General features: G+C 41.7%; 1 pseudogene across 1 annotated transcript in view; it reads left to right on the plus strand.

Annotated features, from left to right (window-relative positions):
- Nucleotides 1-2478, plus strand: part of LOC311136027 (spermatid perinuclear RNA-binding protein-like) — a 60617-nt pseudogene extending 58139 nt beyond the window's left edge. Inside the window, exon 16 of the transcript in view lies at nucleotides 2043-2478. The product of the transcript in view is annotated as a spermatid perinuclear RNA-binding protein-like (transcript). The remainder of the gene's footprint in view (nucleotides 1-2042) is intronic.
- Nucleotides 2479-16534: the final 14056 nt, after the last annotated feature.

A 16534-nucleotide genomic window follows, 5' to 3' on the forward strand; every position in this document is an offset into this window, starting at 1 on the left:
CATTGAATATCTCTTAATAATGATGCTGTGGATGATGTATTAACCACCTAGACACCTCAAAGATGCAGTCGTCCTTCTGAACTTAGCTGCATCATGTATGCAACAATGCACTAAAGTAATACTGAAAAAAAACACGACAAAGGTATACACTTTTTGGCCTTAATGCAAAGCCTTATGTTTGGGGCAAATGCAACACAACACATCACTGAGTAACTGGTATGCTTGACATCGGCAAAGACTGGGTAAAAGCACAGGCAAAATTCTAGAGGAAAGCCTGCTTCAGTCTGCTTTACACCAGACACTGGGAGAGGAATTCACCTTTCTGCAGGACAATAACCAACAACACAAGGCCAAATCTACATTTCCATTTCCATTTACGTCATTTAGCAGACGCTCTTATCCAGAGCGACTTACAAATTGGTGCATTCACCTTATGATAGCCAGTGGGACAACCACTTTACAATTTTTCTTTTTCTTTTTTACATTATTATTATTATTATTATTTTTATTTTTTTGTGGGGGTGGGGTAGGGTTTATTCCTTAAAGAGGTAGGGTTTCAAGTGTCTCCGGAAGGTGGTCAGTGACTCCGCTGTCCTGGCGTCGTGAGGGAGCTTGTTCCACCATTGGGGTGCCAGAGCAGTGAACAGTTTTGACTGGGCTGAGTGGGAATCTACACTGGAGTTGCTTACCAAGAAGACAGTGAATGTTCCTGAGTGGCCAAGTTACAGTTTTGATTTAAATCTGCTTGAAAATCTATGGCAAGACTTACAGTTGACATTTTGAAATTAATAATGGGCAAATATTGCACAATCCTTGTTCACACTGCAGGCCTTAATACATTCAACTAATTAGCTAGGTAACTATTTCGCTTTCTAGCACATTCGCTCATTTGTTTGTAGAAAATTAACAACCTAGTTAGCTTCCACATGTTCTTGTCAAACTGTCAACAGAGTAGCTAGCAAGCAAGAAGATATGCCAAGTAACAGTCTAAAAGCCACTTGAGGGCAAATAAATCAGATTACTTATATAATCAAGATATTAGTGTTTTCATTTTCATTAATTTTTTTTTTTTTTTTGAATTTTTCTTCCACTTTGACATTACAGAGTATTTTGTGTAGATCGTTGACAAAAAAATATAATTAAATCAATTTTAATCCCACTTTGTAACACAATAAAATGTGAAGAAATCCATATAACTGTAAGGTCTAAAATACCCAACTTAATCCTTAAGCCCTGCTATATAACGAGTGTTCCTATAGTACCCACCCAGTCGTGTCAGTCAGGACATTATTAAGGAAGTCCTTGTATTTGGCTTTCCTGGTATGTCCTGTCCACTAACCCCCGTCCCCCCCCCCCGTCCCCCCCGTCCGTCAGTGCTTCGGAGATGCTGTTGCATGCTGGTTAAGCCTCCCCACTACAGTCTGTCTATCTATCTATTTATCTATTTATCTCTCTCTCTCTATCTATCTCTCTCTCTCTCTCTCTCTCTCTCTCTCTCTCTCTATCTATCTCTCTCTCTCTCTCTCTCTCTCTCTATCTCTCTCTCTATCTCTATCTGACACTCACTGGTGTGTGGCGCTCAGCCTCATGTTGCTGCTTTGGGATTTCTATATGGGTTCAAGACTGTGAGAAACACACACTCAAGAACACACACTCAAGCCCAGACCACAAGAATATCCTTTCCATATTACAGTACCTGTAAAAAATGAGACAAAGAAACCAGCCAACCAACCACAGCCCTGCATTGTTCACCACCATTGACATTCTGGTCTTCCTTCCCCCTCTCTCTCACATTGCCCCTCTCTCTGGGATCTACTGTATAGCTCTGCACACAGGGTCTGTCTAGGGCCTAGACCATAGAAATTGAATGAATAGAGCAATGCTGCTTTGATGGATAACCTGGTATTCTATTCATTCTAGTTCTGTGGCCTAGACTCTGGGTATAGTGGCTAGTAGATCAGAACAGAAGCGTGTGTTTTTCTTTTGCCCTGCCTGCTGTGGACTCATGTGGAGTATTCTCTCTTTTCATGTCTCCCCTCAAGGTTTCTCCCCCAACAGAATGCTTCTGTTGCCTATCATGAAAATGCCTGCCTACCCCGTCCCCCACTTCTCCTTCTTTTAGCACAGGGGCCCCAAAACACCCCACTAGAAGGGAATTCGTCTTGTTTTTCCTACATATGGAGGGAAAAGTGAACTAAAGGACTTGAGTAGAAGATGATTTGTAAAAGAAGTGTATTTCCAACTTTTGCTGATAAAAAAATACTTGAAGGATTTGTACTGTGAATTTTTACCTCATTCTTTGGAATCTAAATTATATCAGCCTTTTTTTGTTATTTGTTGTACCTGTTCTTCAGTAGGAAGGATTTAGGCCTTGCAATTTGACACATAACACATTCTCTGTAAACCTGAGCTGTGTGAAGGGATGCATAGGAATTATAATGAAACTAATGTGGACAAATAAAACCTTTTATATCCTACAACAAGCTGAGCACTGCCTGGTGTCTAACTGAAACTAGGGACAGGAACAGGATATACAGCCTCCTACAACAAGCTGAGCACTGCCTGGTGTCTAACTGAAACTAGGGACAGTAACAGTATATACCGCCTTATGGGCTTCAGTATTGTAGCACTCTATTTGGCTATAGAAGCTATTTCTTGGTTGGAACAGGAAGTTACATAGGAAGTTGCATGGCCTTGACAGGAAACAGGAAATGCTGCCGTTATGAACAGTAGGTAGAGTGTAGGCGAATATGGTGGTGGCATGGGAGCAGAGTTCGTAGCAGTGTACTGATTCAGTACCAGAGGTCAACAGCAGGGGTCAGCAACTAGAATTAGCCGCAGGCTGATTTTTGTCAGAGCAGATGGTTGGGGGGGCCGGAACATAATTATAATAATTTGTACACTGTAAATTGACCACAACTAAGCCCAAAAATAAATTTTAATAGATAGAAGCTCAGACCCACTGCTGTCATTTCATTACATTTCAATTCAGTTAATTCAGGGAGAATTCCGATTTGAATTTCAGTTTAAGTCCTGAATTGACTGAATTAAATGGAATTGACCTTGGTCATGGATATCTTGATATCTTGGAATCATCACCTGTCCTGTTCTGTCCTCTGTCATAACCCTGAGTCTGACCCCTCATAACGCTCATAACCCTGAGTCTGACCCCTCATAACGCTCATAACCCTGAGTCTGACCCCTCATAACCCTCACAACCCAGAGTCTGACCCCTCATAACCCTCACAACCCTCACGCCACTCACTCACTGCACATTGGGTTCCCGACCCCATCCCGTGACCACCATTCACAGTTCACACAGCAATCTGATATGGCTGCTTAGTTGGCTGGTTCCCCTGAGTCCTGTTGAATACACCTACAGCACAGCACAGCACTGGGCACATGGAAATATGGAAACACAGCTATACACTGGAGAATCGAAAGCAGCAACAAGGGACCCTATCCAACCAATGGAGACTTGCTACCTAATTGTCCTGGGCCCGGTTTCCCAATAGCGATGTAATTTAGGCTTACGAGTATTTAACGATGCATCATTCCTACAACGGACGAAGACGTAACATGCGTTTCCCAAAACACCACGCAGAGAGAACGGTCACTAGATGCGTCGTTGGAGCATGTGTCGATACTGGTTGAAAGAAAGGGAGTGCTGCTCTCAGATCAGCTTTCTCCATTAAAACCTTTCCTAAACATAATTATTTCACAATACTGACAACGGATCAGTTCCTAGAGAGATTTTACCACCTACAGCTGCAAATATTGAGGCAGCTTATTCCAATGCGTACCCAAAAATCACTAAATCACCGATTTGGCATATCATTGTGCACATGTTACAGACAGTAGACTACAAGTAGCAAAATAGAAAACTGATTGAACATGAAATGTATTTCAATATGATTGAAATAGGTCTATAGCTTATTGTTTATATTTTAATGCTGTCATCTGGTTTTTCATTTGAACCATCTTTCTATACGTAATTTTTTTTTTTCAATTGTAAAGACATTGGCAACATTCTATTTGTAGTCAACTTTGGTCACGGAGAGACGGATAAACCATGTGATTCTATGTTTAGCGACAATCTTCTGTGTATAAAATGATGCGGGAGGGCAAAAAAGCATCTGACGACACACTTAGTTGTTCTATGAGTGGTCTGAGGCAGGCATTAGATTACAAGTGTTTTCAAGTGCAACGTTAATAACTATGTTTTTGGGAAACGGCTCTGAGATTTAACGACGCTCCTACGAAGGTTCTAACGATGAACTTAGCCTTAAGATGCTTCTGGGAAACCGGGACCTGGTTAATTTCTGTGGTTGTTTTACTTTTTTATTAGTTTTATTGGTGAGTGCATCAGTGTGACTCAGCTGTCCAGTCATTCCTCTCCCCGGGGCCAGCACAAAGAACAAGCTACCGGAGTTCAGTCACAACTCTGACATGATAACTTTAGCTTCCTGCTCTCTCTCTATCTGGCCTGATGGCTCACTGCACAACAAGATACGAACAGTCAGGTCCAAATTGGAATTCAGTGAGCATCCATCTATATTTTTACCCTAAAATAGATTTTCTGTTAAACCCTAAAAGTGATCTTATATTGACTCCTAAAATATATCTAATATGGAGATATTTGGGTCAATCCGAGATGTTGTGTGTCCGTGCTGGCCCGTGGCTGAGAGGATGTGGTCCTCATCCCCATTGAGAGAAAAGCCCCCTGGAATACGGTCCGTTTAGGACTGCCATTTCCATGGTTATCGCTATGAGGCATAGCCATAGACCAGAGGTCCCAGTGTCCTCTCCAATGGTTGGTTGAAACCAACCTCAGTGACAGCCAGGGGAAGCCCATTCTGTGTCTGATCCCAACCCCCCTACCTACCCCTCTTCCATAGTCTCCCCCTATCCCCCTCTCTTCCATGGGCTCCCCATCTCCCCCTCTCTCCCATGGGCTCTCCCTCTCTCCCATGGGCTCCCCCTCTCTCCCTCTCCCCCTCTCTCACATGGGCTCACCCTCCCCCATGGGCTCTCCCTCTCTCCCATGGGCTCCCCCTCTCTCCCTATCCCCCTCTCTCCCTCTCCCCCTCTCTCCCATGGGCTCTCCCATGGGCTCTCCCTCTCTCCCTCTCTCCCTCTCTCCCTCTCCCCCTCTCTTCCATGGGCTCCCCCTCTCTCCCATGGGCTCCCCCTCTCTCCCTCTCCCCCTCTCTCCCATGGGCTCCCCCTCTCTCGTCCCGATGGCAGTCATCCTACTATACTCTCTCCAAAATCACAACATTGGATTTGATTTGTCAGAGTTATGTGCAGTTGAAGTCGGAAGTTTACATACACCTTAGCCAACTACATTTAAACTCCGTTTTTCACAATTCCTGACATTTAATCCTAGTAAAAATGTCCTGTTTTAGGTCAGTTAGGATCACCACTTTATTTTAAGAATGTGGAATGTCAGAATAATAGTAGAGAATGATTTATTTCAACTTTTATTTCTTTCACTACATTCCCAGTGGGTCAGAAGTTTACATACACTCAATTAGTATTTGGTAGCAATGCCTTTAAATTGTTTAACTTGGGTCAAACGTTTCTGGTAGCCTTCCACAAGCTTCCCACAATAAATTGGGTGAATTTTGGCCCATTCCTCCTGACAGAGCTGGTGTAACTGAGTCAGGTTTGTAGGCCTCCTTGCTCGCACACGCTTTTTCAGTTCTGCCCACAAATTTTCTATAGGATTGAGGTCAGGGCTTTGTGATGGCCATTCCAATACCTTGACTTTGTTGTCCTTAAGCCATTTTGCCACAACTTTGGAAGTATGCTTTGGGTCATTGTCCATTTGGAAGACCCATTTGCGACCAAGCTTTAACTTCCTGACTGATGTCTTGAGATGTTGATTCAATATATCCACATCATTTTCTTTCCTCATGATGCCATCTATTTTGTGAAGTGCACCAGTCCCTCCTGCAGCAAAGCACCCCCACAACATGATGCTGCCACCCCCGTGCTTCACGGTTGGGATGGTGTTCTTCGGCTTGCAAGTAACCCCCTTTTTCCTCCAAACATAACGATGGTCATTATGGCCAAACAGTTATATTTTTGTTTCATCAGACCAGAGGATATTTCTCCAAAAAGTAAGATATTTGTCCCCATGTGCAGTTGCAAACTGTAGTCTGGCTTTTTTTATGGCGGTTTTGGAGCAGTGGCTTCTTCCTTGCTGAGCGGCCTTTCAGGTTATGTCGATATAGGACTCGTTTTACTGTGGATATAGATACTTTTGTACCTGTTTCCTCCAGCATCTTCACAAGGTCCTTTGCTGTTGTTCTGGGATTGATTTGCACTTTTCACACCAAAGTACGTTCATCTCTAGGAGACAGAACGCGTCTCCTTCCTGAGCGGTATGACGGCTGCGTGGTCCCATGGTGTTTATACTTGCGTACTATTGTTTGTACAGATGAACGTGTTACCTTCAGGCGTTTGGAAATTGCTCCCAAGGATGAACGAGACTTGTGGAAGTCTACACATTTTTTTCTGAGGTCTTGGCTGATTTCTTTTGATTTTCCCATGATGTGAAGCAAAGAGGCACTGAGTTTGAAGGTAGGCCTTGAAATACATCCACAGGTACACCTCCAATTGACTCAAATGATGTCAATTAGCCTATCAGAAGCTTCTAAAGCCATGACATCATTTTCTGGAATTTTCCAAGCTGTTTAAAGGCACAGTCAACTTAGTGTATGTAAACTTCTGACCCACTGGAATTGTGATACAGTGAATTATATGTGAAATAATCTGTCTGTAAACAATTGTTGGAAAAATTACGTGTCACGCACAAAGTAGATGTCCTAACCGACTTGCCAAAACTATAGTTTGTTAACAAGAAATGTGTGGAGTGGTTGAAAAACGAGTTTTAATGACTCCAACCAAAGTGTATTTAAACATCCGACTTCAACTGTACTAATCACATTCTTAAAAAAAAAAAAAAAACTTTAAAGTTGCTACATGTCTTATCACGTCTTATAACATGTCTTATCACGTGTTATCACATATCTTAACACATATGTCTGCTTTAATATTTTAAATGAATGAGCTCCAAAGTTGGTATGTTTTTTAATGTCCAATAGTTTTCAGTTGTAATTTTTGTTGGATTGATTTTGTTGGAAAGTGGTAACCGTTGCAACTTAAGTTGTTGATGTCTTTATTAACCTGACCCACCCCAGTGCAATGAAAACCCCACGTACAGTACAGCCAGACAGAGCAGAGATAACGACCTATGGAGAGAGTAAGTCATGCTGCCTCCTACAGGGCCACCACAGTAATTACACTATCTCTCTCTGCTCTTCTCACTGTAGGTGGTCTTTTCATTGACAATCCCTTTTACCAGCCTCGGACCATCGCACCATTTATTATTCACTTGGGTCCTCAAGATCTCTTCTCTGACTTCTAGAACCATGAGGTTGTGTGGCTTCTAAACTGTCTGACTACAGTACTGCTCCAGGCTTGACTTTTGACCCAGCAGGCTGTCTGTCTGTCTCCCACCATAATGTACAGAGCCAGCGAGCGGTCAAACTGAACTCCTCTCACTCTGTTCTGTCTCCTCACGACCCAAATCAAAGGAAACCTAAAAAAGCAATATTTGATTTGACTTTTTTGAATCTCAGCTGCATCAAAACTAAAGGCTGAGGACCTTGATCTTTGGGTCTCTTTCTTATATAGCAATACGACACCTGAACTTTTTTGGCTTCAAGCTTACTTGAGATGATGATGTGAATGTTCAATTGAGTCTTATCCAAGCACAGCATTGCAATATGTCACTTCAATTGTATATTCACTGTGTGTGTATGTGTGGCTATACCATGGAATATATGCATATATATGTATGGTATAAGTTTCTATAAATATATATTACATGTGTTGATACTATTTATGATGTACAAATGTAAATTTATGATATACTTATTGTTGGTATAAATTATTTTAGAAAGTTAAATGTAATCACAATCCCACAATATAGATTTCTTCTTCTTCCAGTTTTATATACACTGAGCAATTTACTTTACTCTAGTAGTAGGACATGCAATATGAAACCTGTTTCTTAATTAACCTGTGCTTATAGAATAGCTAAGTGATTTTTCCTTCCTTCCGTTCACCTCGATGTCTTCTCGTCTGAGCCTTTCGCTAGCACGGCCTAGTCAGAGGCGCCTGCTCACTCGCTCAACCTTGCCACCCTACCCCCGCCTCTACCACACATACGTACTGCACATACACACATGCGCACACACTTCCTGTGTGACATCACAAACACACAACCTCCTGTTGACTGCCTGTCAGAAAGCACACTTTTCTCAGTGGAACATTTCTCACTGCACCACTGTCTCTCTGCTCACAGGGTATCCTGTACTGGACTGTACGCTTTGTCCTTTTAATACGCTGGGTGTGTTGGGCAGCTAGAGTAACTGAACACAGAAACCCCCTTCTAGACGGGACCAACCATGGTCCTCTGTCTCTCTGGCCTACAGCAGAACGTGGGACCAAAAGCACAGTTCACAGTTTGTCAGCTTGTAAAGGTGGTGGGTGGCCCAGTTACTTTACCCTCCCCCCACCCCCCCATGCTACTCAGACAAACCAACACACAGGGCTTATTGCTGTCAACACCTTGTCACAATGGAACAGTCCAACCACTCATTGATTAATGGCTACATCAAATTAAATGGATACTCCGACATTATGTACATTATATCTCTACTGTAGAAAGACTGTCAGGACCCAGTCGTTTCATAACCCCCAGCTTTGCATTACCCTCTCTAGTATATCTATTTATATACTATATGGTATACTACACTTCAGGGATATAGGGTGAAACCATAGTAAACTGTAGTTGATATGAGTTTGTGTGGGGTTAAGTTAGTGTATGGTGGTGATGATGGTGAACTGCAGTGCCCAGCAAGATTACCAACTCAGCATCAAGGCCATATTACCTGGTCTTGAATAAGTGGGCAACCTATATCAGGATTAATCACAACATTCGTCCTATATCCAAATTAATCACAAAGTACAGGATCAGATAAGGTATATTATTGTTTTTTATCTTATTTATATAAAAGCTGCTAACATAATGTTCAATCATCCCCAAATCAACATTTCACTAGTACATTCTGTAATATCAAATTTTTTCCCATAAAGTTGCACTATGCAGAAATCACACTGGCATTTCCTGGTTGCTAAAAGTCTAATAGTTCACCTAATTTCAGTTTATGTGACAAAATAAGATAGTATAGTGTAGAGAATTATTGTACAGTCTAAACCGCTGTGAAATATATTTTCCATAACCAAAAATATGGTTGTTTCAGCTGTTTGAAGCTGGTGTACAAAACCGAAGTAAAATACGCAAAAATGAAACTTAAGAACGGGAAGCATAGAAATAGCACACATAGAACAGATCTACCGCTTCTTATACTTGTTTTCAAGTAGAATGATAGATCTATAACTCATATTTCTATGTGGATTTGGTGGGGTCGACCAAAAAGTGACATATTAACACTTTAAAGTAAATGCACTAGGCTGATACAAATCTATCCATAACTAAATGATCTGACATCTGGCTACTGCCTACACAATACACATCCCAAAGGGAATGCACATTATTGAAGCATAGCTTTATAGCGTTGGTTGGTGGGTCGCATCTTCACAAACATATGGTATGTAGCTTCTGATGTTTGGTCCTCGTCACTCTTCTGTCAACACGACAGCCTTTAACAAACAAGACTTCAGTCAGAAGGAAACGGATGAACTATTACAGATTATAAACTGGGTGGTTCGAGCCCTGAATGCTGATTGGCTGACAGCCGTGATATATCAGACCGTATACCACGGGTATGACAAAACAGTTATATTTACTGCTCTAATTACGTTGGTAACCAGTTTATAATAGCAATAAGGCACCTTGGGAGTTTGTGGTATATGGCCAATATACCACGGCTAAGGGCTGTATCCCGGCACTCCGCGTTGCGTCGTGCGTAAGAACAGCCCTTAGCCGTGGTATATTGGCCATATACCACACCCCCTTGTGCCTTATTGCTTAAATGTAACATTACATCAAAAGCTTTGATTATTCTTATTGATTTTCATTGCAGTTTGATATTTAGAAAGCCTGTTAAGTCTGAATGACATCATGGGTAAGTTGTTGTTGAGAGTTATACACATATATACACATCACAGTTATACGCATCAAGTAAAAGATCAAACTGAACTAAACTATATCCACATTTAAATGTTCAGACATTTGGTAGTTTGGTAATAATCGGTAGTTGTCAAACACACAAGCCCCTTTCTAATCCTAAGTGTTTGTGTACCAGTAATTGAAATCCATCAGTCTATTTGCTGGAAACTAATCACACCTATTTATTCAATGATAGCGAGTCACTATTATTAATTAAATTATAGCCAATCATTCTTATTGATTATGCTCCTGGTACCAGTGTCTCATTGAGAATGTGTATAACCCATGCAGATTAATACTCCAACCAAAGCCTCACATAAAAACTGCAGGGATAGTCCATCCGAGAACCAATGGGATATTCCAAATCATGTTATTGGATGAGAGGGTTTAGACCCTAGCCTGGGTACCAGCCTGTTTAGCTCACATTTCACTCCTTGTTTTCCATGTCATTGCTAAACAAGTGGCAATGACACAGAGTAAAAGGAGTGGATGTTAGCTAAACAGACTGGGACCCAGGCTATTTAGTCCCATGACTGCCTGAACATCATATGGTACAGCACTTGTGGTGGTTGTGCATCCAGGCTGGGCTGGTCTGACTTGGACAGGCTCCTCTGTTCCATTGCTCACAGCAACCAGCCAGTGGCAGAGCTGAGAGTCCTAATTAAAGGAATAGTTTTATGTGTTTTTACCTCAATCTTTATTGTTTCTGACCTCTAGAAGGTCATAGAATTCAAAATCAGGCTTTACGGTAGGAAAGCCATTGGGGTAAAAAAAAAAAAAAAAAAAAAAAAACTTTAACACAACATTCTGTTCTCTCTCTGAGGGCTGTGTGTTGTTGAGACATGCTCTGGCCAGATGGCCCTCATAAATATTAGGCTACTGGATGTCATCCTTAACTGAGTGTTGGTTGGCTTTAAATTTCCTCCTCTGATTGTCCTGGTCTTTTGACCCATGCCTCTGCTCCCTAAGGGGGCCCATAATACAAAGCAATGTTTCTCAGTAGCATAGACTGGGTTCGAAAACTATTTTACATCATTTCAAATACTTAAACTGGGCTTGCTTGAGCTTGCCTGGTGCAATGGAGCCAGTAGAATAGTCGCAAAAGTGCAAACTCAGCCCATCTGGCACTCCAGACAGGATACAGCGAATGTTAAAAGTATTTACAAAGATTTCAAATAGTATTTGTAGTGTATTGTAGCCTGTAGTGTAGTGGAGCGAGCAGAGCAGGGCGCCTCAGTTACTGCTTCTCAATGGGTAGATTGTACTACTGCACACACAGCTCTATATATTATGAGATCTACGTGATGAGAAGACCAGGAAGAATATATAATGGCTTGACCAAAAGTATGTGGACACCTGCTCGTCGAACATCTCATTCCAAAATCATGGGCATTAATATGGAGTTGGTCCCCCCCCTTTGCTGCTATAACAGCCTGAATGCTGATTGGCTGAAAGCCGTGGTATATCAGACCGTATACCACCATGACAAAAAAATCCCTTTTACTGTTCTAATTACGTTGGTAACCTGTTTATAATAGCAATAAGGCACCTCAGGGTTTGTGGTATATGGCCAATATACCACGGCTAAGGGCTGTGTCCAGGCATTCCCCGTTGGGTTGAGCATAAGAACAGCCCTTAAACGGGGTATAATGACCACATACCACAACCCCCGAGGTGCCTTATAGTTTAAATATAACCTCGTCCCTCCTAATGTCCCCTGAACTGTTCCTATGATAGGTCCTCCTGCCTGGCATGGGATACAACAAGCACAAAACCACATTAGCAATATTCTACCACCTCCTACTCAGGGCCCACCGGGCACACACACACGCACGCGCACACATGCACAGACACTGTAGCCAGAATTATTCCAGCCCACCACACAATCACCCACCCTCATCATCGTCCTCGTCACGCACAGCCACAGTACTACAACACAGTGTAACTCTTCTCCTATGTGTCTCTACTACTCCAGCTCAACGATTGAATTTAGGGTAAGCCACAAGCTGTTACTGAAGATATACTACAGGAATGGAGCCATTTGTTAAAGAGGAATGACTTCCACCCCCCATAAACATGTACCTTGGTGCTTTACAATGGGCTGTAGCTGTGTACATAGTTCTTGTAAGCGGTTTACTTTGGTTTTTTATATGTGGAAATCTTCTTACAGCTATCATGATTCACTGAGAGAGAGACTAGGACAATGTAGAATGCTGGGAATTCAATTTGTGATCCAGCCTGCAGCAGTTCTGAAATATGAGTCAGATCTGGTTTTGGCCTAAGAAGCTTCGCAAAATGAATTGCTGAACTGAATGTTTTCTTCATGTCCGTCCATACTCTAAGTAGCTGCAGCACATAGTTCAGGGTTAAGTCTCTCACTGTATGAGAGATATAGTCTGTCACAAGTGGAAAACCGATCACATGTGATATTACAAGCTCTCCATTATCTTAAGACCATCAATGTTCCAATATCCTGACTGTCAAAACGCTTTGGTTTGGAATGTACACTGTACAATGTTGTTGTAGAGTAGAATGTATAGCCATAGCAAAGTTACAGTAATTGCATTTTTGTAAAGATATATATAAACAGAATATATATGATGAACATGTATATATACATCTATACATCTTTTTGAAACTACTTGTGTGAGTTATTTGGGCACTTCCTGGTTTGTGTTTACATTTTTAGTTTTTCTCTTATTTATTGACAATGTTTTTTGACCGTGGCATCTTCTGAGCGATGGACTCGTCCCTCCATCTTCCTGTACATAGAATCCTCCATTTTAGTTTTATTATTCAGACCGAGAAGAAACTAGAATTACATTCGTGCCAATAAAATCAAGTAAAGGTTTAGGATTTTATTGCCACAAAAGTAACTCCATAGAAATCAGCCCAACTTGTTGGAGTTGTGCGTCTCGCACTTTTTATTATGATCATGTGGCATAAAATAATAAACTATTTAAATTTGAACTATAAAGTTATAATCAACAAGGTAATCCAATGTGAAGTGGTGATTGTGCACAAACCTCCGTGAGCGAGCTGTGCTTAAATATAGAAGCCATTCATTCGAAATGACGGCAGTAGATGTTTGCTAGCTGTGGTATTAAATTATTAGTAGCAAAGTCACCATGGTGATGTGTTTGTCACTGTATTTGCCATAATTTATGCTTGAAAAAAATGAAAATAGCTGAATCTTATTTAAAGTGTCAAACTTTTTTTCTATTATCATGAAATAAATGCAGACTATAAACAATGTTTTGTTGTGTGGTGTATTATTTTAAAATCCTTGTCTGTTTTCCTTCAGAAGCAGAGATTGAATGTTTTCCAGCTAGTTTGATGGAAGTCATGATAGTGGGGACCGAAGAGTATATTATAAGAGAGTGTAAAAGGCTGGGTATAAACGGCTGTATATAAAAGGTTGTACAGTGGGGAAAAAAAGTATTTAGTCAGCCACCAATTGTGCAAGTTCTCCCACTTAAAAAGATGAGAGAGGCCTGTAATTTTCATCATAGGTACACGTCAACTATGACAGACAAATTGAGGAAAAAAAATCCAGAAAATCACATTGTAGGATTTTTAATGAATTTATTTGCTAATTATGGTGGAAAATAAGTATTTGGTCACCTACAAACAAGCAATATTTCTGGCTCTCACAGACCTGTAACTTCTTCTTTAAGAGGCTCCTCTGTCCTCCACTCGTTACCTGTATTAATGGCACCTGTTTGAACTTGTTATCAGTATAAAAGACACCTGTCCACAACCTCAAACAGTCACACTCCAAACTCCACTATGGCCAAGACCAAAGAGCTGTCAAAGGACACCAGAAACAAAATTGTAGACCTGCACCAGGCTGGGAAGACTGAATCTGCAATAGGTAAGCAGCTTGGTTTGAAGAAATCAACTGTGGGAGCAATTATTAGGAAATGGAAGACATACAAGACCACTGATAATCTCCCTCGATCTGGGGCTCCACGCAAGGGGTCAAAATTATCACAAGAACGGTGAGCAAAAATCCCAGAACCACACGGGGGGACCTAGTGAATGACCTGCAGAGAGCTGGGACCAAAGTAACACACTACGCCGCCAGGGACTCAAATCCTGCAGTGCCAGACGTGTCCCCCTGCTTAAGCCAGTACATGTCCAGGCCCGTCTGAAGTTTGCTAGAGTGCATTTGGATGATCCAGAAGAGGATTGGGAGAATGTCATATGGTCAGATGAAACCAAAATATAACTTTTTGGTAAAAACTCAACTCGTCGTGTTTGGAGGACAAAGAATGCTGAGTTGCATCCAAAGAACACCATACCTACTGTGAAGCATGGGGGTGGAAACATCATGCTTTGGGGCTGTTTTTCTGCAAAGGGACCAGGACGACTGATCCGTGTAAAGGAAAGAATGAATGGGGCCATGTATCGTGAGATTTTGAGTGAAAACCCCAGCAAGGGCATTGAAGATGAAACGTGGCTGGGTCTTTCAGCATGACAATGATCCCAAACAGTGGGATTGTAAGTGGCTTCGTAAGAAGCATTTCAAAGTCCTGGAGTGGCCTAGCCAGTCTCCAGATCTCAACCCCATAGAAAATCTTTGGAGGGAGTTGAAAGTCCGTGTTGCCCAGCGACATCCCCAAAACATCACTGCTCTAGAGGAGATCTGCATGGAGGAATGGGCCAAAATACCAGCAACAGTGTGTGAAAACCTTGTGAAGACTTACAGAAAACGTTTGACCTGTGTCATTGCCAACAAAGGGTATATAACAAAGTATTGAGAAACTTTTGTTATTGACCAAATACTTATTTTCCACCATAATTTGCAAATAAATTCATAAAAAATCCTACAATGTGATTTTCTGGAGAAAAAAAAGCTCATTTTGTCTGTCATAGTTGACGTGTAACTATGATGAAAATTACAGGCCTCTCTCATCTTTTTAAGTGGGAGAACTTGCACAATTGGTGGCTGACTAAATACTTTTTTCCCCCACTGTATATAAGGCTGAGTATAAAAGACTGTATATAAAAGGTTGTATATAAGGCTGAGTATAAAAGGCTGTATATAAAAGGTTGTATATAAGGCTAAGTATAAAAGGCTGTATATAAAAGGCTGTATATGAGGTGGAGTATATACATTGCATTCAGAAAGTATTCAGAACTCTTGACTTTGTCCACATTTTGTTACGTTACAGCCTTATTCTACAATTGATTAAATTACTTTTTTTTCCTCGTCAATCTACACACAGTACCCCATAATGACAAAGCGAAAACAGATTTTTAGAAATGTTTGCAAATGTATTAAAATTTAAAAAACAGACCCTTTGCTATGAGACTCTAAATTGAGCTCAGGTGCATCCCGTTTCCATTGATCATCCTTGAGATGTTTCTACAACTTGATTGGAGTCCACCTGTGGTCAATTACATTGATTGGACATACTTTGGAAAGGCACACACCTGTCTATATAAGGTCCCACAGTTGACAGTGCATGTCAGAGAAAAAACCAACCCATGAGGTCGAAGGAATTGTCCGTAGAGCTCATAGACAGGATTGTGTTGAGGCACAGATCTGGAGAAGGGTACCAAAACATTTCTGCAGCATTGAAGGTCCCTAAGAACACAGTGGCCTCCATCATTCTTAAATGGAAGAAGTTTGGAACCACCAAGACTCTTCCTAGAGCTGGCTGCCCGGCCAAACTGAGCAATCGGGGGAGAAGGGCCTTGGTCAGGGAGGTGACCAAGAACGCAATGGTCACTCTGACAGAGCTCCAGAGTTCCTCGGTGGAAATGGGAGAACCTTCCAGAAGGACAACCTTCTCTACAGCACTCCACAAATAAGGCCTTTATGGTAGAGTGGCCAGACGGAAGCCACTCCTCAGTAAAAGGCGCATGACAGCCCGCTTGGAGTTTTCCAAAAGGCACCTAAAGGACTCTCAGACCATGAGAAACAAGATTCTCTGGTCTGATGAAACCAAGATTGAACTCTTTGGCCTGAATGCCAAGCATCACGTCTGGAGGAAACCTGGCACCATTCCTAAGGTGAAGCATGGTGGTGGCATCATAATGCTGTGGGGATGTTATTCAGCGGCAGGGACTGGGAGACTAATCAGGTTTGAGGAAAAGATTAACGGAGCAAAGTACAGAGAGACCCTTGATGAAAACCTGCTCAGGACCTCAGACTGGGGCGAAGGTTCACCTTCCAACAGGACAAATGACCCTAAGCACACAGTCAAGACAACGCAGGAGTGGCTTCGGGACTCCGAATGGACTTGGTATTTTACCAAATAGGGCTATCTTCTGTATACCCCCCCCACCTTGTCACAACACAACTGATTGGCTCAAATG

Source organism: Coregonus lavaretus (genome assembly GCF_964263955.1).
Source record: "Coregonus lavaretus genome assembly, chromosome: 10".
NCBI lineage: Eukaryota > Metazoa > Chordata > Actinopteri > Salmoniformes > Salmonidae > Coregonus > Coregonus lavaretus.